We start from the raw sequence: 27,804 nt of genomic DNA, 5'->3' as shown, positions 1-27,804 counted from the left end.
TGCTTACTAAACATAGTCATCAATTGTTGGTCAGATGTTATTTCTGGGAAGCTTTTTAGAACTTCATCATAATATTGAACATGGGCAACTTCCAAATAACCTGGTGGATACCTTTCTACCACTGATTCAACAAGATCCTTATAATTTGTCAAGTCCGAATCCACAACCATCTCAAAGCTAAATCATTTAATATCCTTTTTGCACTTCTTTTTGTTGCCCAACAATTTAATTTTCAATAAGAAACTTGAATTTAGATCAAATCTGCTATTTCAACAAGAAACCTAAGTAATGCAAACAAGATCTACAAATGCATGTCTAGTACTGCTGTTGAACAAAAAAAGATGGACTCACCCGTCGAGCCAATCAGTCTCCACTACTTGTGGTTCATCGACAGCTGCACCATTGGTGACGGTTGTTGCAGAGCCCGAACTGGTGTCGCCTGAACCATGGGCAGCACCCGCCGCTTGGTGCCAAGCAACTAGCCCCACTGCCTCGACGCGCACGGCGCGCCCTGCTGGCTGGGCGCGCACGGAAGGTCCGGCCGCCTAGGCGCACGCGAGAGCGCCCGCTGAAGTTCCGGCCGCCTGGGCGCACGTGAGAGCGCCCGCTGCCTCGGTGCGCGCGGCTCACCCTATCGCCTCAGCGTGCGCGGCTCGCCCTGCCGCCTCTGCGCGCGTGGCTGGCCCGACCGCCTGGGTGCGCACAGGAGCACCGGCCACCTAGGCATGCGCGGCTCGCCCCGCCGCCTAGGAACGCTGCGCGGAGCAGGCCTAGGCGAGAGCCAGCACAACCCCTGCCGAGGAGCGCGACGTCGCTCCAGCCTCCGCCTGGGCAAGCGTCGACCTAGCCACCGCCGGGGAGCCCTGACCCTATGCTGGCCCAGCCGCCGCTGCTGGGGGATGCGACCCCACTCGCGCGGTCCATAGGGGCGCAGGGACGCATGGGATGGCCTCCGCCGCTACCTCGCAAGCCGCTAGAGGCTCCTCCGCCTGCGTCGACTCCGTCTCCATCCGCACGGGCGCAGGAGCTGTCTGCCTCAAAGCTTTTTTTCTGATCCGGTCTGAGTCGTGCGTTACTGGGAGAAAAGGAGATGTAGTGAAGGGTAATTATGTCATTTTGCATTAGTCTTCAGTGGGACTTCACGGTGCCCTCAAACAGAACTGACGGGAAGGTCATACAAGGAATCGAAAATTGGATTGGAGGCCAAATAGGTAAGTTGGAAATTTTCAAGGCCAAGAAAGAAAGACTAAGTTTTAAGAGGGCCATGTAGGTAATTTTCTCAACTGCTTTCCATTGTTTGGTTTTCTTGTTGGGCCAACTTGGTATTTGTACATGCAAAAATAGTGGAACTAAAAATCCTAAAATCTGGTTTAATATTTGAAAATTGATAGAAATTTTGTTTTAGTTTGGAAAATTATAAAAATTCAAAAAGAGTTCAATATTATGTCGTCATGAGGCCAGACCATGTCTGATCAACAGAATGAGCAGTCTCACTGCTTCTTCCTGCTTAGAGAGCATCTCCACGAGTCTTTGTTAAACCCATTTGAATAAAAATCGTTCTCCGTATTTTTTTTCATCCTCGAACACCTTCTCTATATATTGTGCATTTCTTTTACCAAAATCTATCTATTAATAAGAAAAGATATAAAGAAGTTTGAAGTTTTGTTCTTATATTAGATCAAACCTTGTCTGCCAATTTTTTTATATAAGCACTGTTAAGAATTCCTTAATTAGATGGTTGATGGGCTCATACTATATATCCCATTGATGTCATATATGCCCTGATGGGCTCGTACCACATATGCTATGGTGGATACTATATATGTAACACCCCAGGTGTTTGTCACCAGTTAAGCAATGGGTTTGAGCTCAAACATGACATGTTGAGTGGTAATGAAGGTGTCAAGATCAAATCTACATGATGGAGCTCCAACTTAAACTTGGGCCATGCACATTTGCTTACATATGGACCCTTGTTAAGATTATGCAAGAGTAATGTTAAACATGCTTATTCCATGTACATTACATCCACATGCATCCATCTAGACCCGTGGAAAAGTTTCATGAAGTTCAGAATCAAGAAGTCGCATGAAATGATGAGTTACATTCTTGCTTGAATTGCGCTAGTAAGTGAAGGGAATTATAGGCCATCAACCAAACCTTGCTACCTTGCCTAAATGACTCTAATTGAACTCTACAACAAAAGTCATGAAGGGTTTGTGTTGAGCACATGTCAAGAAAATGCCTCAATTGGTCGAAAACTCTAATTCTAGGGTTAACGAGATGCTGCTTTGACCAAAGTAAAAGAATGGTTTATATTCAAGATACAAGGTTTGACCTTAAATAAAAGTTGCAGTATAGTTTGTGTGCTACAAACTTTATTTAAGGATCCAAGTCCAAATCTATCTCTAAGCTTGACAAACAAAGGTCACAAGATTGATTCTGCTGCAGTCTTTAGCACTTAGCATTATTCTAAGTCTGGAATTTCGCTAAACAACGACATCGACATCCCGCGTTCTCCAAATTTTGCTAAGCAAATTGAGTTGGTCCAAAAACAAAAGTTGAAGGTTATATTATGGAGAAGAGCATACAAAAAGTTGCATTGAGTTTGACCGAGTTTTGACCTTTGATGGCGAGCTCCCATGACTGTTATCAAAACACTAACACTATCACTTTGGAGCCTAATTAATTGCTAATCCATTCCTCAAATGACCTTGGTCTCTTAATGAAAAATGTAGAGTGGGCCGAGTACAGAAAACTTTGTTTTGGGCCCATGGACCAAATTGGCCTGTAACTGGCCAAACTTGCGCTCCACCATGTCCACACTAGTGCCCGCCACCTGTTCGACCGCTTGCCGACATGGTCGCCGTGCATGGACGCCGCACGCCTCCGCCGTTGCCGCGTGCCCTGCTCTCTGCCGCATGCCCTGCGCCGCACTCCAAGTAGTGGAGCACCAGGACGACTCGCCTCCCCACTCCTAGCTCTTCTTCTCGCCTCTCTCCGCGTTCCCTCTTGCGGCCGCCATAGATGTCGCCGCGAGCTCGAGCTTGGCCGCTGTCATTCTTCCACCTCCGAGCGCCTGACAGCCCTGCATCCACCGTCACCAGCTCCGCCGTCCTCTCCTAGTCCTCGCGTGCCCCTCCTCGGCCTTCCTTTGCCACCGTAGCGCATGGCCACCGGTGTCGCGGCTGCCACAGACGCCTGTGCGCACGGTCGGGCTTAACCAGCCCGCCTCCAGCCGAATTGAGTGGCCCCACGTGTGTGCGTAGGCCCCTAGGTGCTCACCGCAGCTTCTGGATCCTGTTGGCCAAGCCGGCCAACCCCGCAGCCGCTGCCGTCGGAGAGGCTGCCGTAGCCATCGCTGGCTCACGTGGCCAGGCCGTGTCGGGCCTCCACAGAGCAAGCTGCGGCCACCTACAAGTGTGCACCAACCTCCTGGTGCTTCCTCACCATTCCCCCGCCACCGCCGGCCCTTCTCCGGCCGCCACCGGCCAATTCCCCGACGTCCTCTGTTTCAACCTCGCGTGGAGGACCTCGGGCTCAAATTCGAGTAAAGGGGAGGGCCTAAATGCATAACCACTGACTCATATGAATAGTGCCGTTGAGGACCTTTTTGCAGGAAATTTGCTGAAGTTTGGAAAATTCATAGTAATTCATAGGAAATTCGTAAAATAGCAAATGAGGACTTTTTGGAATCCTTGTGAAATTCTCTATGCATGAGATCTATAATATGGCATGTTTTAGTTTCAATATTTTGCGGTAAAAATAGATTTGTGCAATAAGGTTGTAATGCTAGTTGAATTTGTTATTTTCCATAACTGCTGATCTAGGGCTCCAAATGAAGTGAAATTTTTGTGGAATGCTACTCATGTGATATTTGATGTGTGGTAAAAATTTCATAAGTATTGGATGAAGTATGAGTGAGTTATTGGTTTATCTCGCTCTCACATGATTTCTTGCTTTAGCAACTTGTCTTTTTCATAGAGGTTGCTATACATATTCAAATGGAGTGAAATTTGTATAGTAGACTATTGAGAGGATATGTGAGCCACTGTAATTTTTGTAGAATTTATTGTATACTTTTGGTATATGTTCATTAAGTCACCTTGTTATCTAAAAAAAATTAAGAAATACATTAAAAGATTTTATTTGGTCATGGACACTAGGTTTTTTGGTGTTCTTTAGTCATGTGTGAAATATTGGTAAAGTTGGTTTTGCCCAATTATGAATTTGCAACATAAGTTAATAATTATTTTCTTGCCGACGTAGTCTATGGACAGATCTGGGAACTTAGCAAAGTTCTTCATGATAAGGTGCTTTATTGTGAAACTTGTTTATACAAAATTTGTAGATAATTTATGTATCTAGCTGTTGTTAAAATTTGGTATCATTTGGCTGAGTAGTGTTTGAGTTACAACTGTTTAAAGTTAGAATACAGGATTTGTTGCTCTCTGTTTTGTATGAACCAGTTTTTGTAAAGGTATAATTTCAACCTACTTAACTTGGGAATCATGCTGTGATGGTTATAGATGAAATGTATATAATTTCATAAGATTTCCAAAATGTCTTCTTGCAAGTCATTTGGATTTGTGTAACTCCAGTTATAGCTAAATCTTGTAGTTGCTGTTTGCATGTCCAGAAATTGGCAGATTTCAATTATAGTGTTTGCTTGTATATTGTTAAGTGTGACTTATGCCTTGAATGATGACTGAGTTAGAGCACCTGAGATCTTGGGAAACTTGTGTCATGCTTGGTGTTGTCATCTTCTTTGCCATCTTAGCATAATAGATTGTGTGATGTTTAAGTTAAGCATCGCAAAGTACTTAAGTGTGTTAGTGTAAACTATGCTTGTCTTGCTTGCTATTTTGTGATGCGTGTCATGGTACTATTCTTCATATTTATGCACTTGTATATTGTATCTCATCTAGGTACGCTAGATGCACCACGTGAAGGATGCGATGTTGGAGCCAAACCCGAATATTTGGTTTGGTGGATATATCCCGAAGATGGAAGGACTAAGCAAGTGCTAGGACCGGAGATGTCACCATGACGGTGCAAGCGAACTGAACTGACTTATGTCGGATCCCAGGCAAGCCCCGGAGCATATTAAGCCTCCTAATTTCTGAAATGCAATTAAAGTATTATTGTTACATATATATTGTTGCATTAAGTTAGGTGTTGGATGCAAACACTTGCTGCATTGGTTATCCAATCCTTGTCCAGATATTGATACCCTGAATCCTATGTAGCTCAGGCTCATGTTGTGCTTAGCCCTGCTTAAACACGGTAGAAGTCAGGTGATTTCCTATCACCTGCGAGCTATAGGGATATACATATGGCACGGTTGGCTATATTTGCTATCGTGGAAAAGAACCTGTCTTAATTTGAATTGAAGACCGGGCGGAGGCTTGCCGGTTTGTAGTGACTCCGTCTGTGTCGCTTAAGGACTAAATCTTGAAGCCTTTCCTATTCATATTGAACGCATGCCTCTCTCTTAGTTGGCCAGGTCTGGAGACCGACCACGAAGCTGAGTAGCTCACCTCAGGCCGGGAGTTGATAAGTATAAAGTACGCCTCGGAAGGGAGCCGTAGGCGTGAGTCCAAGGGCAGGTGATTTAAAAGTCCTGATCGTCCTGGCAGAAGGATAATCCCTGAGAGTGCTGGCACTGATCAAACCCGTGAATTTGGTTCCTGAGTTGTACCAAAGGTGACCCACGGCTACCCTTGCAAAGTATGCTAGGGTGAGAGTTAGGAATACCCCCTCAGCTGAGTTGTAATTCGATTCGAGTCGCCGTCTCTCACCGGTTAGTGAGAACTTAATGGGCTTATCTCCAAAGTAGATACACTAAATAACATAATGGTTTAGAAATGATGATATGATGATGACAGCCTTATTATACCTGCTATGGTTAATATTGATTGCTCCTAATAAGTGAGTGCTCTAGTACAGGTGCTAATCTTGTGGACAGGTAAATAATGATAACTTGATGCTAAGTTTATATTGGTCACTATATTCATAAGCTCTTTTATGCAACGGTGTCAAGCTAGCCCACCTCATAAGCCTTGCATGACCCTTGGTGTCCTTTATTATGGTTTTGACGGGTAAGTCTAGCTGAGTACCTTCTCGTACTTAGGATTTATCCCACCATGTTGCAGGTGAAGTTCTCAGACTGTGAAGATGGTGGCTAACCACCGGTGGCTCGGTGATTCTATAGTTACTTCTCATCTATATGCTTTTGTCGGATGATGTCACTTATGCTAACAATGTATTTGGAACATATATTAATGTAATCTTTTGAAAGCTATGATATTTTCACTAATCGATTTTGAAACCCAAACTTGTACTTTTAATTGTGAACCCATTTGTAATATTATTTCCGCTGCAACCCTATGTATGTGATGTGTATTTGCTTAATCACGCGATCTTGGTTGTGATGTTGATTTACCGAGGTCTTTCGGGACACTTGGTGGACTACCGGGTTTATATGAGTGAAAGTATGTGTGTGTCAACGTGTTAGCGGGGACAATCGTACTTGATCTTATATAAATTGAGCGGTTCTGTTACAGCTAGCATCAGAGCAAGATTAAGCATAATACTGTCATGTACATTGTTTTAAAAACAAAGTTTTGGTTTTAAAAAGCCTATTTTAACTAAAACTTGAGCTACAGGCAAATTTGTCAAAACTAATTTACAAAACTATGCTAGCGACATCCTCCTTTATGTCCAGTTAAGGACTATTAGGTGGCTATCTAAGTACTAACATGGGTGTTTTTACTTTCGCCGTCCATACGGTGTGCTATTGTATGGATGTCATTCGTTTGAATGGTAATGTATGGATCAATTGCCTCTATGCCCAGGTAAGTGTGAGTTGTGAGAGCATGACCGTCCAACTGTCGGTCTTGGGGAAAGTTAGCTATAGTTACTAGAATATTTACATGTTACACCCATGTATATATAAAGGTACTTAATTGCGGGTATATTTATCGGGTAGCTATGGATATCGAAGTATATACATCTAGGGATGCATATATGGAGAGTATCTTAGTTTACTGCTTTCATTGTGTGCTTATTTATCTCTTGTGGGGATGGGTTGCAATGAATTTGCCTATAGGTACGCTAACCACGAATGCGTAGATTGAATGTAGCTAACGACTAGCTATATATCGAGAGAGTATGTGTTATGCCACCGACATAGAACGTGATTGCCACCTTAGGCTGGCAATTTCGTGAGGACAAATAGGACAAGCATGCATCATGATTGTGCTTGTGCATAAATATGCTTCCCTCACCTTGTTCTAATACTAAGTAACTTGTGATCAATGTGATGTCACTATTTTCTCTATGTGAAGCTAGCCAAAATGCCTTGTCCCATGCTGCTTGAATAGCTATGCTTGAAGTTAGTGTGTGATTAGCTTTGCCTCGTATGTTGGCTTCCAAAGGAAATAGATGACAAGTTATTAATTAGCAAAAACTTCACCCCTTTGAAAACTAAATTGCTAAATGTAAGTAAAACTTATTTTGTAGAGATATCCACCTACTCAGTAGAAAGGAAATAAAAGATAACAGTACCTTACCACCAGGTTCGCATGTTTATGTGTAGTGGTGTTACTGTAGGTGACTGCTTATTATGTACGAGCTTTGTGCTTAGTAATAGTCGCTTAAGCTAATCGGATTGAGTGTTTTGAAATGCTCGCTTAAGACCATGATGTAGGCGTGGATGCTCGTTATCTAGGTAGTGCCATAGTTGTCACCTTTTTTCCTCGGTAAGCATATGAGTGTGGAAGAGCGCTATCCTAGAGCAACGTCCAAGTTTTGGTAATCTCAGGGTTGTCATCTACAATTAAGTTCTCTCTTAGGAACCTGAGCCTGTATACGTGGTTGCTAGCCATGAACGTTGTGCTACAAAGACTTTATCTATGCTTTTGCTTGATCTTAGGTCCAAGCTTAGTCCCTTGAATGCATGCATGTTTCATGGTTGTCCTACTCCTGTGTGGGAGGACCCTGCTTAAAAATCCTTATTGGACCTTATTGCTCTTTCTCCTACGGATGAGCTAGTGCAACGCTAATCGCTATCTGCCTTGGCTTTGGAACCTTTTTCACGCAGATCATGTCATTGCTTTATCAACTAAATCTCTAGTTAGTGCAATGGCTCTGTCCCTCGAATCTCGCATATTTTGTCTCCAACTCTTTCAAGCTTCTAGATGTTTATCAGTCTTGATCTCATATTTTTGCTCGACAAGACCAAATCTCAGGTTAATCTTTATCTGGTAATCACTTTGGTGGACACGAGGCGTTTGTGGAAATTAAGCAAGAGTCTCCTGCATAGTTGCCTTCGACAATTAGGCTATGTTCTTTTGCGCTGTGTTTTGATCTTCTGATCGCCTCCTTGTTGATTCCTAACCTTGTGACTATCCTTGTTTGCTATCCCTTTTTTGCACAATGCTTGTTCTTACAATCTAATTGGTGCCACTAGAAATTTCACTTTGGTTGTATGTTCAGTAATGGTGCCGTGATTAGTGATCCATGGTGCCGCGACAGAACCTAGGGCCTCCTTGTGGGCGGCCAACGCATGGTTGTGCTGCTAGGTGCGTGCTGGTATCGAGGTTTCTAGTCATGATCCATTGCCGAACTGTACCGAGGTGTTATTTTCACGTGAGCTCTTCCTTGGTTATCTCTCCATATCTTATCGAAGATCCCTACATCAGACCGAAAGTAGTAGAGCTTCCAATTGAAGTCACAAAAAGGGTAACCTTTGAAGAAGTGGTCACTGACATAAACATTAACCAACTACAAGAGGTGGTAGACAAGTGACTCCACTTGGTTGTCCCAGTATTGACGTCCGTCACCTAGTGAACAACTTATGTCATCATTGTTGGATCAGAAAGGCACACAATGATTTAAGTTGTTTCTAGAGAATCATATATGGAAAACCTTAGTCTACACCCTCAGAGAAAAGAGCTGTTGCTGCTATACAAAGAGATCAAGAGTATAGAACACACACCACAATGTATGAAGCAAAGAAAGAGAAGAACGAGAAATCTGTCTAGATTTTAAGGTATAGAACCGAACATCTTCAAGCCAACGATTAGTGACTCAAACGAAGTTGGATTGACCCCAAACTTGGTGATCTCATTCCTTGCTTAGGACCCTTCAATGTCTTAAGTTGGTTTGAGTATTGGTTGAGTAAAACATCGGATTTGAGAGATATCTTGTCGGCTTGGTTTGCTGCTATTTCAGAACAGAGCAGTTTTGGTAGATGAATTGTTTGGATGGCAAACGGTATCCGGTTGAGTTGAATTTTGGTGAGTAGTTAGAAGACCCATGGATCTACATACCCAACAAAATTTGTGCATATTAGAGCAGTAGTTTGTGAGATATGAATAGAAAACAAAAGGGTACAAAATCTGCAATTTCGCTGTGACCGCGATCATCCTTTGCATTAGACGGTTGTGTTTGTAATTCATACCAAGAAATTACAACTTGTAGGTGTATTGCTGTTAGACAACCCTCCATACCCTTGAGAAGATTAATTGCACCCCTATGTGCCTTGCTTTTGCCCTCTTAGATCAGCAATGTGTGAGCAGTCAAGGTGTTCTAGAAGTCAAATTGTGCCTTGCAATTCGAATGTAATTGGAAAGGTGTCAAACCATAGATTTTTGGATTATGGTTTTTGAGATATTGATTGGCCGAAGAATGGAAGCCTCGATGTCAAATATAGTTTAAGAAAGCTGGTTTTGCTACGATGCAAGTAAACCCAACTTGCTGTGCAACTGCACCACAAAGGCAAATTGTACTTAACCTGCTTGGTAGTGAACTAGTCCCTAGTTTTGTGATTACTTGCAACTTGTGTTGCCCTCCAAGCCTCACTAACATCCTTCTGCATCAATGGTTCTCCAATGTTGACATGCCTAAGGTGTCTTCCATGTGTTTTACCCAAGGGGTTGCCTCAGATACAACTCAGATAACTGTTGTCGTTTGGATATGAGAATTCCCTTAAATAATGGTCGTCGAAAACGTTGAGTCAATAGAGTTAGCTATCACATTCACCGCTCACTCAACTGACTCAGGTAATACAGTATTGTTATCAGAGAAAGAGCATTGCACACATGGAACATTATGTAGCTTTCCATCAGTTGACATATGAGTGAGTGCACCGCTACAACCAGTTTGGATATTGGGTAACTAGCTTCTCATGCCCTCAAAGGATGTTTACCCCGTCTATGATCACATCCTTTATGAGAAGTTGTGCTCAAGCCACTTTAGTAGAGAACTGCTTTTCAACCCTTGGGAACAAATATAGCACCGTTGCAAGGAATATCCGTCAACCGACTGCGATCTAGTGCAAAGTCCATAAGTTCTGTGCTATATCCACTAGGGAAGTAGATGTTACAAGTATTTAGTCTATGCTTGTATCACTCTTCGTACATCGAGGACGAAGTACTTAGGACAGTGCTATCTTGGATTCCTTCCAATGTAACAATGCTTTATGGATGCCAATGAAAGAAATTCTTCAGACAACAACTTACGACGAAGAGCAAGTATCAGAAAGTGTCGTGACCAAATTAGCCTCTCTAATACTCCAAAGTTAAGTGGCCTAATGCTATCACTGATGCTGGAAACTGGATGACATGTTTCTTTTCCCTTAAAAGTCTTTCGCACCGAATCTCGGGATGCGATTCCTTTAAGGGGGGAGGGCTGTAACACCCCAGGTGTTTGTCACCAGTTAAGCAATGGGTTTGAGCTCAAACATGACATGTCGAGTGGTAATGAAGGTGTCAAGATCAAATCTACATGATGGAGCTCCAACTTAAACTTGGGCCACGCACATTTGCTTACATATGGACCCTTGTTAAGATTATGCAAGAGTAATGTTAAACATGCTTATTCCATGTACATTACATCCACATGCATCCATCTAGACCCGTGGAAAAGTTTCATGAAGTTCGGAATCAAGAAGTCGCATGAAATGATGAGTTACATTCTTGCTTGAATTGCGCTAGTAAGTGAAGGGAATTATAGGCCATCAACCAAACCTTGCTACCTTACCTAAATGACTCTAATTGAACTCTACAACAAAAGTCATGAAGGGTTTGTGTTGAGCACATGTCAAGAAAAGGCCTCAATTGGTCAAAAACTCTAATTCTAGGGTTAACGAGATGCTGCTTTGACCAAAGAAAAAGAATGGTTTATATTCAAGATACAAGGTTTGACCTTAAATAGAAGTTGCAGTATAGTTTGTGTGCTACAAACTTTATTTAAGGATCCAAGTCTAAATCTATCTCTAAGCTTGACAAACAAAGGTCACACGATTGATTCTGCTGCAGTCTTCAGCACTTAGCATTATTCTAAGTCTGGAATTTCGCTAAACAACGACATCGACATCCCGCATTCTCCAAATTTTGCTAAGCAGCTTGAGTTGGTCCAAAAACAAAAGTTGAAGGTTATATTATGGAGAAGAGCATACAAAAAGTTGCATTGAGTTTGACCGAGTTTTGACCTCCGAAGGCGAGCTCCCGTGACTATTATCAAAACACTAACACTATCACTTTGGAGCCTAATTAACTGCTAATCCATTCCTCAAATGACCTTGGTCTCTTAATGAAAAATGTAGAGCGGGCCGAGTACAAAAAGCTTCATTTTGGGCCCATGGACCAAATTGGCCCGTAACTAGCCCAAACCTGCGCTCCACCATGTCCACACCGGTGCCCGCCACCTGTTCGACCGCTTGCCGACGTGGTCGCCGCGCATGGACGCCGCGCGCCTCCGCCGTTGCCGCGTGCCCTACGCCACACTCTAAATAGTGGAGCACCAGGATGACTCGCCTCCCTACTCCCAGCTCTTCTTCTTGCATCTCTCTGTGTGCCCCCTTGCGGCCGCCATAGATGCCGCCGTGAGCTCAAGGTTGGCCACCGTCGTTCTTCCACCTCTGAGTGCCTGGCAGCCCTGCATCCACCGTCACCGGCTCCGCCGTCCTCTCCTAGTCCTCACATGCCCCTCCTCGGCCTTCCTTCGCCGCCGTAGCGCACGACCACTAGTGTCGCGGCTGCCGTGGATGCCTATGCGCGCGGCCGGGCTTAACCAGCCTGCCTCCAGCCGAATTGAGTGGCCCCACGTGTGTGCACAGGCCCCTAGGTGCTCACCGCCGCTTCTGGATCCTGTTGGCCAAGCCGGCCAACCCCGCAGCCGCTGCCGCCGGAGAGGCTGCCGCGGCCGTCGCTGGCTCACGTGGCTAGGCCACGTCGGGCCTCCGCGGAGCAAGCTGCGGCCACCTACAAGTGCGCACCAATCTCCTGGTGCTTCCCCACCATTCCCCCGCCACCGCTGGCCCTTCTCCGGCCGCCACCGGCCAATTCCCCGACGTCCTCTGTTTCAACCTCGCGTGGAGGATCTCGGGCTCAAATTCGAGTAAAGGGGAGGGCCTAAATGCATAACCACTGACTCATATGAATAGTGCCATTGAGGACCTTTTTGTAGGAAATTTGCTGAAGTTTGGAAAATTCATAGTAATTCATAGGGAATTCGTAAAATAGCAAATGAGGACTTTTTGGAATCCTTGTGAAATTATCTTTGCATTAGATCTATAATATGGCATATTTTAGTTTCAATATTTTGCGGTAAAAATAGATTTGTGCAGTAAGGTTGTAATGCTAGTTGAATTTGTTATTTTCCATAACTGCAGATCTAGGGCTCCAAATGAAGTGAAAATTTTGTGGCATGCTACTCATGTGATATTTGATGTGTGGTAAAAATTTCATAAGTATTGGATGAAGTATGAGTGAGTTATTGGTTTATCTCGCTCTCACATGATTTCTTGCTTTAGCAACTTGTCTTTTTCATAGAGGTTGCTATACATATTCAAATGGAGTGAAATTTGTACAGTAGACTATTGAGAGGATATGTGAGCCACTGTAATTTTTGTAGAATTTATTGTATACTTTTGGTATATGTTCATTAAGTCACCTTGTTATCTAAAAAAATTAAGAAATACATTAAAAGATTTTATTTGGTCATGGACACTAGGTTTTCTGGTGTTCTTTAGTCATGTGTGAAATGTTGGTAAAGTTAGTTTTGCCCAATTATGAATTTGCAACATAAGTTAATAATTATTTTCTTGCCGACGTGGTCTATGGACACATACGGGAACTTAGCAAAGTTCTTCATGATAAGGTGCTTTGTTGTGAAACTTATTTATACAAAAGTTGTAGATAATTTATGTATCTAGCTGTTGTTAAAATTTGGTATCATTTGGCTGAGTAGTGTTTGAGTTACAACTGTTTAAAGTTAGAATATAGGATTTGTTGCTCTCTGTTTTGTATGAACCAGTTTTTGTAAAGGTATAATTTTGACCTACTTAACTTGGGAATAATGTTGTGATGGTTATAGATGAAATGTATATAATTTCATAAGCTTTCCAAAATGTCTTCTTGCAAGTCATTTGGATTTGTATAACTCCAGTTATAGCTAAATCTTGTAGCTGTTGTTTGCATGTCCAGAAATTGGCAGATTCCAATTATAGTGTTTGCTTGTATATTGTTAAGTGTGACTTATGCCTTGAATGATAACTGAGTTAGAGCACCTGAGATCTTGGGAAACTTGTGTCATGCTTGGTGTTGTCGTCTTCTTTGCCATCTTAGCATAATAGATTGTGTGATGTTTAAGTTAAGCATCGCAAAGTACTTAAGTGTGTTAGTGTAAACTATGCTTGTCTTGCTTGCTATTTTGTGATGCGTCTCATGGTACTATTCTTCATATTTATGCACTTGTATATTGCATCTCATCTAAGTACGCTAGATGCACCACGTGAAGGATGCGATGTTGGAGCCAAACCCGAATATTTGGTTTGGTGGATATATCCCGAAGATGGAAGGACTAAGCAAGTGCTAGGACCGGAGATATCACCATGACGGTGTAAGCGAACTAAACTGACTTGTGTCGGATCCCAGGCAAGCCCCGGAGCATATTAAGCCTCCTAATTTCCGAAATGCAATTAAAGTATTATTGTTACATATGTATTCTTGCATTAAGTTAGGTGTTGGATGCAAACACTTGCTGCATTGGTTATCCAATCCTTGTCCAGATATTGATACCCTAAATCCTATGTAGCTCAGGCTCGTGTAGTGCTTAGCCCTGCTTAAACGTGGTAGAAGTCAGGTGATTTCCTATCACCTGCGAGCTATAGGGATATACATATGGCACGGTTGGCTATATTTGCTATCGTGGAAAAGAACTTGTCTTAATTTGAATTGAAGACCGGGCGGAGGCTTGCCGGTTTATAGTGACTCTATCTATGTCGCTTAAGGACTGAATCTTGGAGCCTTTCCTGTTCATGTTGAACGCATGCCTCTCTCTTAGTTGGCCGGGTCTGGAGACCGACCACGAAGCCGAGTAGCTCATGTCAGGCCGGGAGTCGATAAGTATAAAGTACGCCTCGGAAGGGAGCCGTAGGCGTGAGTCCAAGGGCAGGTGATTTAAAAGTCCTGATCATCTTGGCAGAAGGGTAATCCCTGAGAGTGCTAGCGCTGATCGAACCCGCGAATTTGGTTCCTGAGTTGTACCAAAGGTGACCCACGGATACCCTTGCAAAGTATGCCAGGGTGAGAGTTAGAAATACCCCCTCAGCTGAGTTGTAATTCGATTCGAGTCGCCATCTCTCGCCGGTTAGTGAGAACTTGATGGGCTTATCTCCAAAGTAGATACACTAAATAACATAATGGTTCAAGAATGATGATATGATGATGACAGCCTTATTATACCTGTTATGATTAATATTGATTGCTCCTAATAAGTGAGTGCTCTAGTACAGGTGCTAATCTAGTGAACAGGTAAATGATGATAACTTGATGCTAAGTTTATATTGGTCACTATATTCATAAGCTCTTTTATGAAACGGTGTCAAGCTAGCCCACCTCATAAGCCTTGCATGACCCTTGGTGTCCTTTATTCTGGTTTTGACGGGTAAGTCTAGCTGAGTACCTTCTCGTACTCAGGGTTTATCCCACCATGTTGCAGGTGAAGTTCTCGGCCTGTGAAGATGGTGGCTAACCGCCGGTGGCTCGGTGATTCTATAGTTACTTCTCATCTATATGCTTTTGTCGGATGATGTCACTTATGCTAGCAATATATTTGGAACATATATTAATGTAATCTTTTGAAAGCTATGTTGTTTTCACTAATCGATTTTGAAACCCAAACTTGTATTTTTAATTGTGAACCCATTTGTAATATTATTTCCGCTGCAACCCTGTGTATGTGATGTGTATTTGCTTAATCACGCGATCTTGGTTGTGATGTTAATTTACCGAGGTCTTTCGGGACACTTGGCGGACTACCGGGTTTATATGAGTGAAAGTATGTGTGTGTCAACATGTTAGCGGGGACAGCCGTACTTGATCTTGTATAAATTAGGCGGTTCTGTTACAATCTATGCCCTGAAGACATCTATATAAATGGACTGCATGTACATCTATATGAACTAATGAAGAGATGGCTCTCTCCCACGTATATTTATCTCTTGTGTGTGCGTGCGTTTTGGCCCGTGCGCGCTCTCGTTTTTTGCGCGGTTTCGAATGTTTAGCGACGCGCGCGTTTAGCCTTCCATACAGCTCGTTCTTTGGCGCTTTTTTTTCGTTGCATAGCACCGTGCGTGCTCTCGTTTTCTCTGGCCGTCTGTCCATCTACCCCTTCCTATTTAACCGGTGCTACATCCTATCCATCTCAACCTCTTCTATTTCCATCTGTGCCATGCTCCATTGTTTCCTTCTCCACTTCTTCTCTTTTCTCTGTACTGCAATGGCTAATCCATTCGATTTGAACGTTCGTTTAGAAGAAGATGATGACGACAATCTTCCATTCGATCTCAATGAGCCAATAATGGAGGATCACACCACATATGGTAATGTACTCAGTTTGTTTGTTCTTTTTTTGATATTTAAATCAACAACGTGTAGTTTTGTTTCTCATTTTCTTTCTTCTTTTTTTGACAGGGTTTGATTTGAACTTGCCACTAGACGAGTTTGGTGCGGTTGATTTCAATTATGTACAAAACCTGCCGGTAAGTTTTATGAATGAGTTTGTTTTTTCCTATAGCTAGAACATGCCGTGGCTAATTATTACTATGAATGTGCTTGTTTTTTTCCTTTTGCTAGAACAAGATGTTGAGGCTCCCGTTCAAGTAAACCATCCAAAGCATGACATGCCTGAAGAAGTTAGAAAACAAGTGTACCAAGCATTGTTGGCTAGAAGCAAAAATGGGAAACTAGGCAAGAGAGATACAAGCATTGTTGCCGATCAGTTTGGTGTACACATTCGATCGGTTCAGCGCTTATGGAAGCGAGGTAAAACCTAACTTGCTCAAAACATTCCGGTCGTGGTTGCTAGTCAAAAGAAGGGTAGATGTGGCCGTAAGGCAATCCCTCTTGATTTGGAACAATTGCGCAACATTCCTCTAAAGCAAAGAATGACCATAGAAGATGTGTCTAGTAGACTTGGTATTACCAAATCTAGGATACAAAGGTATTTGAAAAAGGGTTTGCTTAGGCGCCACTCTAGTAGCATCAAACCTTACCTCACTGATGCTAACAAAAAGACTAGGTTGAAGTGGTGCATTGACATGATTGAGCAAGGTTTGGTTGGTGATCCAAAGTTTAAGGATTTTTTTGACTTTGTGTTCATTGATGAGAAATGGTTCTACCTTTCTCAAAAATCCGAGAAATACTACTTGCTACCCGAGGAAGATGAACCACATCGCACTTGCAAGAACAAGAATTACATTCCTAGGATCATGTTTTTATGTGTTTGTGCTCGGCCAAGATTTAGAAATGGAGAGTGCATTTTTTATGGGAAAATCGGTTGCTTTCCACTTGTCACTTATGAAAATGCTATTAGAGGAAGTCATAACCGTCTTCGTGGTGAACAAGTTATCAAGCCAATAACTTCAATCACAAGGGATGTCATTAGAGATTTCATGCTAAATCAAGTGTTGCCGGCCATTAGAGCCAAATGGCCAAGAGAAGATGTGCACAAGCCAATATTCATACAACAAGATAATGCACCTTCTCATTTAAAAGTGGATGATCCTGTTTTTTGTGAGGCTGCTAAGCAAGATGGGTTTGATATTCGGCTTATTTGTCAACCACCCAATTCTCCTGATTTCAACATTCTAGACTTGGGGTTTTTTCGTGCTATACAAGCTATACAATATAAGAAGGATGCAAAAACAATTAAAGATCTTGTTCCAGCCGTGCAGCAGGTAAATTGTTCACTTTTTCACTTGTTACATTGCTTCTTTAACAACTAAATGGAGTACTCATTGATTCATTTTCACTTTTCATGTAGGCATTCGTAGAGTACTCACCACACAAAGCAAATAGGATCTTTGTGACACTACAAACCGTTTTGAAGGAAGCCATGAAGATAAAAGGATGTAACAAGTTCAAAATTCCTCACATTCAAAAACAAAGACTAGAGAGAGAAGATCGGCTCCCATTCCAAATAACTTGTGAAGCTTCCTTGCTAGCCGAAGCACTTGCTAGTCTTCCTGCAGCAAATTAGAAGAATGTAGTACCAAATTAGTTTTTTCAATCTGAAGCAAGAATGTAGTAGTAGCAAATTAGATTTTGCAAGCCGAAGCAAGACATGTACCTTACTCTTCATGTTTGCATCTTCCTTCATCTTTGCATCTTTGAACTTCTTCATGTTGTAGATCTCGTCCACCTTCTGTTCAACGTGTTCAGGTACTAGTATTGTGTCTCCATCCATCTCAAGTTTGTCCACATCAGGGATGAACAGCTCGCAATCAAATTTGTCTATGCCATGTAGTATCCAAGTAGTGAGATCATAGTCATCATGAACAAGACGGCAACGTGCACACCTGCGAGCTTCGTGGCGAGCTTGGAAGCAGGCTTCTCCGAAGACGCCGCCACCTTGGAACATGCCGCAGCGAGCGCACTGCACCTCGACGGCGTCCGGCGCGATGTCGAGGGAGTCCGGCACCACCTCGACGTTGAACGGGGCGATGTCGAGGGAGTCCGGCACCACCTCGACGTCGAACAGGGCGATCTCGAGGGAGTCCGGCACCATCTCGACGTCGTCCGGGTCGATCTTGAGGGAGTCCGAGTCCAGCGCCATCTCAGAGGCAATCGTCATCTCCGAGTCCGGCGCAACCTCCGCGTCCAGCGTCTCCTCCATGGCGCGAGTGACCTTCATGGCGCCGGACTCCTCCATGGTGCGAGCGACCACCATGGCGCGAGGCTCCTCCATGGCGCGACCGATCTCCTTAGCGCGAGCTTCCTCCATGGCGCGTGCTTCCTCCGGGCGGCGAGGGACGCGAGCGCGCTGACGAGATAAAGGGAGGCGAGCGTGCTGTGGGCGAGCGTGTGTGGTCTGCCTTGACGCGAGAGCCGACGGGCGGCGACGCAGCGAACCGAGGCGACGCGCGATTAATTGCGAGTAGTTGGCGAGCGCAACGGGCGGCGATGGGAGGGGCATTCGCGTCCATAAGGCACTGCACGGGCGAGCGACGACAGGCTTTGTGAAAATGGGCTGAGTGCCCAGAACGACAGCTAATACGGGTATGGAGGGAGTAACTCGGAAAGATGCTTGACGAATATGTTAATAATAATAAGCATGGTTCTAAATCAAAACCAAATTGCATAACCCCTTGCATTTTAAGATAGCGGGCTATTGAAAATAGCGGCAACTTTTTCTTCAGCAACTATGAAGCTATAGCGGTGCTGTAGCGACGCTACGACAGATAGCGTTTTAAAGAAAAACATGAAAAACACCAGTAATTGATACACAAAAAACATGACAAATATGAAATTCGATAAACACAAATATGTTTCCAAGGTTTCACAAGTCTAGGTAACATTACTAATATGACATTACAACATCGTTCATGTCACTCCAATGTTTAATTGTCCAAATATAAAATTAGTGGGCTCAACAGGCTATCACATTGGGGCATGTTATGTAAAACTGAAATAGCGTCGCTATTTTGGTGCTACCGCTAAGTGGATTAGCGGCACTATAGCCCGCTATTTTGGCCATAGCTGTCGTAGTGTCAAAAACAACAATAGCTTAGTGCGACTTTTCTCCGGCCACTATAGCCCGCTATTTAAAACCATGACGCCTTGCATGTAGAACTTGTTTTGTTGGGAGCCTGAAGCAATTTTGCCTAGCCCCTCAGTTGCCTGTATCCTGGCTGCACCATGTTTGGTTCATGTCTTGGTTAGCTGCCTGTGCCAAGCAAGTGGATCCTCCGCCACGTCACCGAAATCAAGCGCCTGGTGCCGATAGTAAGACATCTGTGCCGACGATGCTAATGGTGCTCATAGAAATAAGGTATGTGTTCGTATAAATGAATGTACGTGTATGTATAATAGTGTTTGCACTGGCTTTGTCGCCGTGTTTTATGGTAGTGTTATGATCAATTTTCATGATGTCCAAGCCATTTACAATTAATCATCGGTGCTGCAACTAGTGGCTGAAACTTGACTTGGCTCAAATGTATCTTCTCCAGACTTGCCTAGCGTTGTAGAGCAGTAGAAACCATCAATTTTCTAGGTAGGCGGCACTTTTTGCCAGGCAAACAAGCATGTAGCCTCTGTTGCTGAGAGTTCGACTAGCTGCAATCAGCCAGCAGCCCAAAAGCCACGAACAGCTAGCCAACTGCCTACAGACGGCAGCACCTAATAAGGACACGTTTGCGATGTCCAATAGATGGTCCCAATCTTTCACAATACAAAATAATAACAAGGCGGCAAATTCACTGATTCTTTTTGTTTGCTCTGAAGCAAATACAATGCAACAAGTGAAATCAAATATAACTAAACACAAATAGCAGGTGGCTTTACCAAATTGCACGACACAATAACCAGAATACCCTTTTGCTGATCCTTTATGTGATAGATCAAATTTCAATTATAACCAATCAGAGAGCAGCAGTCACCTGATTGCATATGAGTTCATGGCGGTAATACACCAGCAACAGAACACTCTGTAATCTCCTGCAAACATTAATTTGACTGTAAGCATCAGTTAGAACCTAGAAGTAGAAGTGAATTGAATCTAGCTCAGTTAGTTGGGTCTATTGTGGTGGAATCTACTCACCTAAATTCCATGTTCTTGACTTAACTCGTATTTTACTGAATTTTTTTTAAGATCTAACGGCGTTGTTCTTGTAGTGGTAGGCGATGTGCCGATAGCTAAGATGTATGTGGTGACGATGCTAATACGATCAAATTTTATGATGTCCAAGCCATTTACAATTAAAAAAAAGAGTTCGACGCTTCCGCCACGAGCGAGCAAGGCTCCGAACGTCATGAGTTGTTACAAAAAAAAAAGAGTTGGAAGAAGGTGCGAGGCGAGCTCGACGCTTCCGCCACGTGCGAGCAAGGCTCCGAATGAGCAACAGGCTGGCGGTGCGTATTTGCTCCGTCGCCAAGTTCCATGGGGAAGGCCGGGTCATGGCTCAAGCCCATTTACCCCTCCTCCCAACTCTGGGCCATGGACTGTACTATCGTTATTTGAGCAGGCTTCTACGTGGTTAGAAAATCAATACGGCACTAATAAGTAACTAAAAATTGTGACCCACTTTTTATTTTTATCAAACACCGAAACGGTGTTGTGGCCCGACGAAATGAGCCCATGGGTCGACGTGGGCTGACCCCAGGCCAAGAGCCCATAGGGCTCCGTGCCCGTGAAATCGCCCTTGCCTGCCGTCTCCCGACGCCGCGTCCCCGTCGTCAGCAGCTTCCTTTCCGCGTCGCCATGGTTTTGGTACTCCATCCCGGCATCGCCACGTGCGTCGACGTGGCCCCGACCATACTATAGATGGCCAACGGGCCGGGCCGGCATGACACGGCACGGCAGGGCCCAGCGTGCCATCGGGCCGTGCCGCCCTGGGCTTCGTGCCTGGTTGACGGCCCAAGCACGGCACATACAACAGTCATCGCTGACCGCCATCTTTGTTTATAACCCAAGCTTTCATGCCTTCGGCTCCAATGCGTACTTATGTTTGTGTGTTCTAATCCAAGACTCATCTACATCTTAGTTCAAAGTCTGGAAACTTGAACTGGACATGTAATATATATACGTCTCAAATATACATATACCTTATTACTCACCGCGTTTTCTCCATATTTCCACTTCTACATATGCTTGCACATGCGCGCGATAGCGCGCGCCCTGCACTAGTTCACGTCAAATGAAGAAGCAATCAGCGCGATCTGGACACTAGTCCGGAACGTGCTGATGACATAGATATACAGAATAAATTCAAATGGAACCCCCGGCCGTTTCTCCCTTGTCACATTAATTATTTGCTCACAAAAAGATGCTGTATTAGAAGCACAGGGCTGTTTTCCCGCATGAATCCATGTTCTAGAGATCCGCCCATGGTTTTGCATCTGACCAGGACAGCAGCAACCAATTAGCTTCAAAAAAAAAAAAAAAAGGACAGCAACCAATTCTTTTCTCTTTATGCTTAAGAAATTAGATGAAGTCACTAAATAAAAATAGAGGAGCAAAAACTAAGCATTAATTCACTTTCTGACCTTATATATTCTTCGTACCCAAATGCACACGGGAAAGCAATACGTCACCAAAGCATTTAGCTAGTGCCAGTAGTAGATTTTTTCACTTTTGAGTAACTCCAAGAGCCTCTTTATATCTTTCTTTATCCTTCAACTGTTTCTTTAATTAGATATCTAAATATTATTATCTTCTATTCTGGATTTCTAACTACCTAAAGATGGAGAGCGGGATTATTTCTCTAGAATGCGCACAAGATATAAAAAAAGTTGTTGGACGGTGGAAAGATTAAGCGATTTTTATTCAAACGACTCTCCAAATAATGATTTAGAGAATGAGTTCAAGAAAGACACATGGAGATGCTCTCAAGATATCTTCAGCTTGCATGATCCCTAGCTAAACCTGAATAGTTTAGGCCAAAACTGCTTTCCATTGTTTGGTTTTCTTGTTGGGCCAACTTGGTATTTGTACATGAAAAAAATAGTGGAACTAAAAATCCTAAAATCTGGTTTAATATTTGAAAATTGATAGAATTTTTGTTTTAGTTGGAAAATTATAAAAATTCAAAAAGAGTTCAATATTATGTCGTCATGAGGCCAGACCATGTTTGATCAACAGAATGAGCAGTCTCACTACTTCTTCCTGCTTAGAGAGCATCTCCACGAGTCTTTGTTAAACCCATTTGAATAAAAATCGTTCTCTGTATTTTTTTTCATCCTCCAACACCTTCTCTATATATTGTGCATTTCTTTTACCAAAATCTATCTATTAATAAGAAAAGATATAAAGAAGTTTGAAGTTCTGTTCTTATATTAGATCAAACCTTGTCTGCCAATTTTTTTATATAAGCACCGTTAAGAATTCCTCAATTAGATGATTGATGGGCTCATACTATATATCCCATTGATGTCATATATGCCCTGATGGGCTCGTACCATATATGCTATGGTGGATACTATATATGCCCTGAAGACATCTATATAAATGGACTGCATGTACATCTATATGAACTAATGAAGAGATGGCTCTCTCCCACGTATATTTATCTCTTGTGTTCCTTTGTGTTGTTCTTGAGGATTGGGATGGAAAACGGATCAATCCGTGAACAGGTCAATTGTCAACAAGCATAACAATCAGTAATAAAAGGAAAAATAAAAAAGAGATGGTAGGAAGGCTAGGCAACAGTTGTAGTACTCCAAATCACGGAGCCCATTGCCCGGATTCTAGGCTTACAACGTGGGCTCAAGCCAGCTTTCCCCCGCTACCACCTCTGAAGCTGGGCTGAGGTCCACTTATTTTAGCCTGCTTCTGTTGGGCTAGGAAGGCAATATGGCACTAATATACGGAACACAGAACATGTCGTTGAAAGCTGCTGTTGCCGCGCGAGGAGGTAACGTGGTCATTCTTGCCGCAATCCAATTCACGGCCCATTTTGCTCTCGATTCGCACCAGGATTATACAGCGAAGTAGAGCCTGAGATGGAAAGTGGGGACGACTCCGTTGAACTACCCGTCATTTGCGGCAATGACCTCACACTGGATGGCTCGACGTGTAAAAGGTGGCGTCTTCTTCCGTCTGGTGAAACAAAAAATCACAAAATAGCTTTTAATAGAGTTATATGTACTCTTGTCCATTCTGATAACATGCACATAGAGTTACAAGTTTGATCCCATGACATATAATAACTCGGAAAGATGCTTGACGAATATGTTAATAATAATAAGCATGGTTCTAAATCAAAACCAAATTGCATAACCCCTTGCATTTTAAGATAGCGGGCTATTGAAAATAGCGGCAACTATTTCTTCAGCAACTATGAAGCTATAGCGGTGCTGTAGCGACGCCATGACAGATAGGGTTTTAAAGAAAAACATGAAAAACACCAGTAATTGATGCACAAAAAACATGACAAATATGAAATTCGATAAACACAAATATGTTTCTAAGGTTTCACAAGTCTAGGTAACATTACTAATATGACATTACAACATCGTTCATGACATTCCAATGTTTAATTGTCTAAAATATAAAATTAGTGGGCTCAACAGGCTATCACATTGGGGCATGTTATGTAAAACTGAAATAGCACCGCTATTTTGGTGCTACCGCTCAGTGGATTAGCGGCACTATAGCCCGCTATTTTGGCCATAGCTGTCATAGCGTCAAAAACAACAATAGCTTAGTGCGACTTTTCTCCGGCCACTATAGCCCGCTATTTAAAACCATGACGCCTTGCATGTAGAACTTGTTTTGTTGGGAGCCTGAAGCAATTTTGCCTAGCCCCTCAGTTGCCTGTATCCTGGCTGCACCATGTTTGGTTCATGTCTTGGTTAGCTGCCTGTGCCAAGCAAGTGGATCCTCCGCCACGTCACCGAAATCAAGCGCCTGGTGCCGATAGTAAGACATCTGTGCCGATGATGCTAATGGCGCTCATAGAAATAAGGTATGTGTTCATATAAATGAATGTACGTGTATGTATAATAGTGTTTGCACTGGCTTTGTCGCCGCGTTTTATGGTAGTGTTATGATCAATTTTCATGATGTCCAAGCCATTTACAATTAATCATCGGTGCTGCAACTAGTGGCTGAAACTTGACTTGGCTCAAATGTATCTTCTCCAGACTTGCCTAGCGTTGTAGAGCAGTAGAAACCATCAATTTTCTAGGTAGGCGGCACTTTTTGCCAGGCAAACAAGCATGTAGCCTCTGTTGCTGAGAGTTCGACTAGCTGCAATCAGCCAGCAGCCCAAAAGCCACGAACAGCTAGCCAACGGCCTACAGACGGCAACACCTAATAAGGACACGTTTGCGATGTCCAATAGATGGTCCCAATCTTTCACAGTTCAAAATAATAACAAGGTGGCAAATTCACTGATTCTTTTTGTTTGCTCTGAAGCAAATACAATGCAACAAGTGAAATCAAATATAACTCAACACAAATAGCAGGTGGCTTTACCAAATTGCACGACACAATAACCAGAATACCCTTTTGCCGATCCTTTATGTGATAGATCAAATTTCAATTATAACCAATCAGAGAGCAGCGGTCACCTGATTGCATATGAGTTCATGGCGGTAATACACCAGCAACAGAACAATGTGTAATCTCCCTCAAACATTAATTTGACTGTAAGCATTAGTTAGAACCTAGAAGTAGAAGTGAATTGAATCTAGCTCAGTTAGTTGGGTCTATTGTGGTGGAATCTACTCACCTAAATTCCATGTTCTTGACTTAACTCGTATTTTACTGATTTTTTTAAGATCTAACGGCGTTGTTCTTGTAGTGGTAGGCGATGTGCCGATAGCTAAGATGTATGTGGTGACGACGCTAAATACGATCAAATTTTATGATGTCCAAGCCATTTACAATTAAAAAAAAGAGTTCGACGCTTCCGCCACGAGCGAGCAAGGCTCCGAACGTCATGAGTTGTTAAAAAAAAAAAAAAAAGAGTTGGAAGAAGGGGCGAGGCGAGCTCGACGCTTCCGCCACGTGCGAGCAAGGCTCCGAATGAGCAACAGGCTGGCGGTTGCCTCGCTCGAATGAAGAGAGCTGGCGGTTGCCGCGCCGTATTTGCTCCGTCGCCAAGTTCCATGGGGAAGGCCGGGTCATGGCTCAAGCCCATTTACCCCTCCTCCCAACTCTGGGCCATGGACTGTACTATCGTTATTTGAGCAGGCTTCTACGTGGTTAGAAAATCAATACGGCACTAATAAGTAACTCAAAAATGTGACCCACTTTTTATTTTTATCAAACACCGAAACGGTGTTGTGGCCCGACAAAATGAGCCCATGGGTCGACGTGTGCTGACCCCAGGCCAAGAGCCCATAGGGCTCCGTGCCCGTGAAATCGCCCTTGCCTGCTGTCTCCTGACGCTGCATCCCCGTCGTCAGCAGCTTCCTTTCCGCGACGCCATGGTTTTGGTACTCCATCCCGGCATCGCCACGTGCGTTGACGTGGCCCCGACCATGGCCAACGGGCCGGCACAGCACGGCAGGGCCCAGCGTGCCGACCTGGGCTTCGTGCCTGGCTGACAGCCCAAGCACGGCACTGCGAGCCCTTTTCCGTGCTGGGCCGGCCCAGAAAGCATGGCCAAAATGATGGGCCGGGCCAGCCCAAGGCCCATTGCGAACGAGAAAGAGAGGGAAGGGGAGCCGGGAGGCCGGGGCGACGGAGGCGGCCGCCGCGCTCGATTCCGGCATCCGCGAGAGGCGTGCTCGCCGCGTGGTCGTGGAGGAGGCGCCCGGATCCGCGAGGCCGGAGCAGTGGCTCGCGCCGTGGAGGAGGCAGCCGGATCTGCGAGGCCGAGAGTAGCAGCAAACCGGACGCGCTGGGGGCGTGGAGGAGGCCGCCGCTGCTCAGGGCCGAGGTGGAGGCGGAGCTCTGGAGGCGGCGGCGGGCCTCTAACTTCAGGCCGCGGTGGAGGCGGAGCTCTGTGTGGCGCGGGGAGGGGAGGAGCCTGATGATGACGCTCGAAGTTGGTCGCGTGGAGGAGGCGACTGGCGAGCCAGGCTTGACGCGGGGAAAGGAAATGAAGGAGGCGAGAGGGGTGGGACACGAACGTCGAGCTCGAGCGCGGTCGACGACGCTACGAGTCCAGCGTGGCCGTGCGGGGAGACTGGGAGAGGGAGGAGTGGTTGAGTGGGCTGGGAATAGGAAGTTGGGGTTAGTAATAGATTGGGCTGGGCTAGGGGTGGGGGTCTTTTAGTAGGCCACTCCAGGCACCGGGCCGCCACCGGGCCTCCCAGTAAATTGCGGGCCGGGTCATGCCAGCCTGCATGCGTAGGGTGTGGCCCAGGCACGGCCCTGTATATCGATTTGTGCCGGCCCGAGCCCACACAACACCGGGCCGTATCGTGCTTGGACCGGACAAAAAAAATCATGCTTTGGGTCGGGCTATTGTGCCCCGGGCTGCATGGCCATATATAGACCATACCCATCAGTCGTTTTTTCCTGCTATCTGCCATTCCATTGAGCACTCATCTTCGATTGCTTTCTCTAGCTAGCCTGTTTGCAACTCTGATTTATATGAATGTGGAAGCTGTCTATCTCCATGTTTACAACTCTGATTTATATGACAGCGGCTTGGCACATGTTTTAAAAACAACTTCGATAGCTAGGAATCCTTTTCCAAATATATTCTCCGATCCTGAGTAAGTTGAATAGGAATCCTAATACTAATCCAAATAGAAAAGGACAAAAGTAGAAATTAGGCAAACTTATCTTATTATTTTTTGTCTTTTTATTTTTGTTTTTGTATCTTTTTCTTTCTCTATTTTTTCCACGTGAATGTTCTAATTTCTGTTAGGAGCGAGAGAACGCACGCAATAGAGACCTACCCGCACATGACTACTCTGGTGAAGGTGAACGACTAAATAGTGTGTTTGTAGGTGTATGAAGGGTACACATATTGTCGTTGACGGAAAAGATAGAAGAATTGTGAGAAAGATGTTAACATCTTAATAAGAGTGAAAATAACTATCCGTTGTAGTGCACGGGTATTTTTGCTAGTAAAATAAAAAGAGTTGAAAGACAAGTGGAGCGAGGCTCATGGCTGCTGATCAACGGTGGTGTCCTGGCCGGCCGGCTCCAGGGGTAGCGCCGTAGCGGAGGCTCAAGCCCGTTCATCCCACCTCCCAACTCTGATGCATGGATTATTTCGTGCTTATTTAAACCTTCTATCATGAGGTTTGGAAATCAATACGGTATTAATAGTAATTATAGGATTGCAACACATGTGAGGGTGTTTTATCAGCACCAAAATGGTCCAGCCCATATAGTTTAATCAGCCCATGGATTGAAGCGGTCCAGACTCCAGTCCCAGAGCCCATAAAGACTGGGGAACTCAAAATTTGTATTATTTTTTTAGCATCTTAGGGATCTCAAACGACAAAACTCAAAATTAGGAATTTGTACATCTCTCGAAGTCTACAATTTCATATATAAAGTATCTTTATCCAATACCATAAACTAAAGGGAGAATTATCTATTTGGCACTGAAACAAATCAGTGTTTCGTGTTTGGCACTCAAAAATTTGAACTTTCTTATCTGGCACCTAGTTGAAATTTGCTTTCGTAAATGGCACTACTGTCCATTTAGGACAGTAACGGTGTTAAGTGACTGGCAAAATGACATGAATACTCTTATTTGCAGCAGAAACTCATGGTGCCAAATAGGGAAAGAATAAATAAACAGGTTGTCAAATAAAGAAATCATAAAAGGTTATTTGAATTGGTGATATTACAATTTTTACGAATTGGAAATAAACCATTACT

General features: G+C 43.9%; 1 pseudogene; it reads left to right on the top strand.

Annotated features, from left to right (window-relative positions):
* Positions 1 to 15,789: 15,789 nt before the first annotated feature.
* On the top strand, positions 15,790 to 17,296 carry LOC136465302 (uncharacterized; annotated as a pseudogene).
* The last annotated feature ends 10,508 nt before the right edge of the window (positions 17,297 to 27,804 follow it).

This window comes from Miscanthus floridulus, chromosome 7, assembly GCF_019320115.1.
Source record: "Miscanthus floridulus cultivar M001 chromosome 7, ASM1932011v1, whole genome shotgun sequence".
NCBI classification, from domain to species: Eukaryota; Viridiplantae; Streptophyta; class Magnoliopsida; order Poales; family Poaceae; genus Miscanthus; species Miscanthus floridulus.
The sequence above is the reverse complement of the archived record's forward strand: the minus strand, read 5'-3'. Positions and strand labels throughout refer to the sequence as shown.